The following is a 4,769-nucleotide window of genomic DNA, read 5'->3' on the forward strand; positions in this document are numbered from 1 at the left end:
ACCAAGCACGGGAACCCGATCATGTGACCAGACCGGAGCTGATTCAGAATAGGTATAGGTATAGAATTATACTGTAGGTATAGAAGTATACTATAGACATCTTTCCTTTTGCAGGGTAGATAGAATAGGCTTAGTATGGTGGTGGGAGTAGATTTTAGCTTTAGTTAAGTTTTGAATGGGAATACACTTTAAGCCCTATTTACATCTGAGCGATATTTCCGGTTGAAGCTTGAAATTCTAAAACAAGCTCTAGAGGGATTTGAGAGATCCCACCAGTGGCAGCTGGTAGTATATTTTTTTTGGGGGGGGGCAGCAAACAATCCACCCGCTGACAACACCCCCCTCCCCGGTCGGTCAGCTTAACCCTGCGTCTCCTCCTCTTGGGCTTCACGGTGGCTTCCTCTGCATCTCCTCTCTCCTCCTCAGCGGCCAATAGGATCACTTCTCCTCTCCAATCAGGTGACGGGTCTCAGGACCCACTTCCTGATTGGCCGGGAGGAGAACTTCAAAAGTGCAATGTTGCAATAATAAATATCCCAAACTCAAGTGAGTGTTTCTTCAAAAGTGCAATAAAGTGCAATGGTGAATAACACAGCTAAAAAATATATAACAAGTGCAATGTCCAAAAATAACACATCTAAATACTTTTAAGTAAAATAGAACTCTCAGCGACAGGGATGAAATCTCTTTGCAATAGTTCATATGTGAAGTAAAGTGCAAGTACAACAAACGATTGATGTGCCTATCCTGCCTCCATCTAATAACTGCACTATTTTCTCCATTAGCTCATCCCCCACAGCTATTACCCTTTTGTATAACTTGACCCTCCCTCCTAGATTGTAAGCCCTAACGAGCAGGGCCCTCTGATTCCTCCTGTATTGAATTGTATTGTACTTGTATTGTCTGCCCTAATGTTGTAAAGCGCTGCGTAAACTGTCGGCGCTATATAAATCCTGTATAATAATAATAATAATAATAATGTGCAAAGACCAAAGGGCAATTTCTATTCCATCCAATCCGGAGTGCGCCAACTATTTCCCCCAGCCTCTCACCTCTAACAGCGGCCCCTACAGGCCAAGTTGAGCTTGGATCGCCATACAATTTCCTCAGTCGATCGGGCTCCAGTGGTTGCCTCCAGGGATCACACAATATCCAATAAGACACACCGATCTCCAAACTCAGGACTCAGCATTTATAATACAGGTATATGGTGAAAGAGAAAAGGGGCTCCAATGTGTAGTATTATAAAAAAAATGGTTTATTCCAGCACACATAATCACATTTAAAATAACGAAAGACAGCAGATCAGAACAGGTACTTCCGGTCTCGGCCGCGGCTGGAAGTGACAACGACACCTGGTTCCTCTCTGACGCGTTGCGTCACTGCTCACGTGACTTTATCAAAGGCTCAAGGAGTCAGGTGTCAGCAAGTCAGTTTATATAGTCTCTTCCGCTGTCATAGCAACAGCGGTACACGGATTGCATTATCGTCAATTATAATTCAATGAGCAATATAGACATATTATAAAACAGCAAGAAATATACGCTAAAATAAACAAGTATAATGTTAAAAAGCTAATATAAATATACCACAATCATTTTCTATTCGGTCCTAAAATTAATTCATACAATACATTATAAACGCCATCTGGTGGTGGGAAAAAGTATATACATATATTAAAAATCTTTCGAAATTCAATGATGACATCTAGTGCAAATAAAGAACCTAGCACTTCTAAAGATAATTCCTCAAAATTAGAGAGACCAGGTAGTGATGATAGATACTATCCAGGGGCGGACTGACCATTCGGGCACTCGGGCACTGCCCGGGGGCCCCATGCCACTAAGGGGCCCCATCAGGGTTGCCAGCCTCAATAAAACCAGGGACAGTATGTAAAAATCTGTGTTTTTTTTTTAAATCCCAAGATTATAGCCGCCTCTCCAGTATCTTTTCAGTGTGTGTATGTGTATTCTGTGTGTGTATACTGTGTGTGTATATTGTGTGTCTGTGTATGTATACTGTATGTGTCTGTGTGTGTATACTGTATGTGTGTGTGTGTATACTGTGTGGCCCCATAATCTATTGCCTGGGGACCCCATAATATCCTATTGCCCAGGGGCCCGATAATCTTCTCCTATTGCCCGGGGGCCCTATAATATCCTATTGACTGTGGGCCCGATAATCTTCTCCTATTGCCCGGGGGCCTTATAATATCCTATTGACCGTGGGCCTCATAATCTTCTCCTATTGCCCGGGGGCCCTATAATATCCTATTGACCGGGGGCCCCATAATCTTCTCCTATTGCCCAGGGGCCCTATAATATCCTATTGACCGTGGGCCCCATAATCTTCTCCTATTGCCCGGGGGCCCTATAATATCCTATTGAGCGGGGGCCCCATAATCTTCTCCTATTGCCTGGGGGCCCCATAATCTCCTATTGCCCGGGGGCCCCATGAGTTGTCAGTCCGCCCCTGATACTATCAATATGATGACAGAAGAGGCAGATCTCCCCATAGTAACTATTATGTAGTTCCGGTGCATAATAGGTTTGAACAATTGCAAAAGTATGATGGGGGAGATAAATATCAACAAGAAATACAAGGACATGAAAGAACACCATATCGTTTTTTAGAGCAAAGATATCGGGACTCTCCGAGACGCCACCATCAAAAAGGTATCTCACGGAAACCTGACAGATGCACTCAATCCCAATTCAAACAGAAGAACCAAAAGAGGGGAGGACAGGAAGCAGGAGCCCCAAAGGGATCGAGACAGGGAAGAACGCCTAAGGAAAACTCCAAGAAGATCTGTAGAGAGAAGAAGTGGAAGAAACGAAAAACGAGAAGAGGGTGCCGAGCAGGGTTCAAAAAACAAAAGGAAAAGAGAATAATAGGAGAGGGAATCATAAATATCAGTGGGGTAGAATTAACACAAGAGGAAATAAGAGTATTAGATAAGGGGTTAAAATTCGCTCCAAAAAAGAACCTCAACAAATTCAACGCTTATGTTGACATCAACAAATTTGTGAGAAGTTTAAATATTAAAAAATATATGCTCAGTGACCCTGGAGTGGGCAGAGGAAAGAAGATACCAGAAACCAATGGTATTCTATTCAGTACTTTACGGAACAAATCTCTCTTTATTCCACCTGCTGGGAATGACGGACATATTGAGGTATTTAAAAGAATGGTTTTGAAGGATTTACAAGGTTTGAAACTAAAAAAGGCCCTTGACCCAGAAGATATAAAAAGTGGTATAAAAAAAATTGGAATCTAGAAAGGACATTGTGATAAGACAAGCGGATAAAGGAGGGGCCATAGTCATCCAATCAAAGGTTGACTGTAACGATGAACTAAATCGACAACTGAGTGATGGTATAACGTATCAGAAATTGCCAAGTAATCCCACTATGAGGTACAAGAAGGAATTGGCTAGGGTGATCCAGAAGGGATCTGAAAAGGGCCAGCTGAACAAAAAAGAAATAAAATATCTACAGACTAATGTATGCAGAGTACCTGTTATTTACACATTACCAAAGATCCATAAGGATAATGTCAAACCCCTGGGTAGGCCCATTGTCAATGGGATTAACTCTGTGTCTGCACGAATCGGGGAGTACATTGACTGTTTTTTACAACCTATGGTGAAGAAAACAAGGTCGTACCTGAGAGATACGAAACATCTCATTCAATTGTTAAATGATATCACCTTAATGGATGGACCCGTCTATCTAGCGACCGCTGATGTTGCTTTCCTGTATACAAATATAAATCACGAAGAGGCAATCCAAGCGACCAAATGGGCCCTTAGAAATGTAAGCAATTTAAAATGTAGACAAAGGAGGTTTTTGCTAGACTGGATGAGATACAGTTTAGACTCTAATTATTTTTGGTTTAATAATACCTATTTCAAGCAAATCTGTGGAATTGCAATGGGAGCAAAATTGGCACCCAGCGTTGCCAACCTGTACATGTCAGAATGGGAAGAAGAGTCACTATATAATAATGTACCAAACCAACTCACACTATTCAAACGATTTATAGATGACATTATTATAATCTGGACTGGCAACAGAGAGAGCCTCATTGATTTTTGTTTTAACCTAAACACCAATGATAAAAATATTAAACTCACTTGGGAGATAAGAGATCGTCAGTTCACTGGCCGCTATTGGGATGTCAGATGCACACTCCAAACATCCAGTCTAAGCGGCATTTGTTTTCGCTGTTGGGTGGATTGGGCGTCCCTTGTAAATGTGCCCCTGCAGACCGGCCCATGGACACACAGATACTGCCATGTGTGGACCTTTGCAGCCAGCACGTATCTTCTTGGTTTGCTTTTACCCTTTTCTAACGAGTCCGATTATATGAAATAAAATTTTTTCCCAATTGTGTAAACTCCCCTAAAGAAGGAATATACATGTCTGATTACGGTTTTTCTGAAACATGTCGGGATGTACACGTCAGTTATCAACCCCCAACCGCATCCAAATTCAATTGGAGCGGTGTATTGGGATTGCTTACCTTGGGTGATATTCATTGTATGTTCTAAACATTTTATATCAACTCATCTTGATCATTGTCTTCAGTAAGTGAACTGTATTTTGCCTTTTAAAATTCTCACTTTTTGTAAATCAATAAAGTTGGCACTTGGTGCCTTTTATACATATATTTACTTTCTATACTCTTTTCCTGCCCTGTAAAGTCCAAAGGGGCGTCTCCTATATGCACTTTGTTCCAATCATTCTTTCTTTGAACATTTTTCTAGG

This window comes from Aquarana catesbeiana, linkage group LG03 (genome assembly GCF_042186555.1).
Source record: "Aquarana catesbeiana isolate 2022-GZ linkage group LG03, ASM4218655v1, whole genome shotgun sequence".
Lineage (NCBI taxonomy): Eukaryota > Metazoa > Chordata > Amphibia > Anura > Ranidae > Aquarana > Aquarana catesbeiana.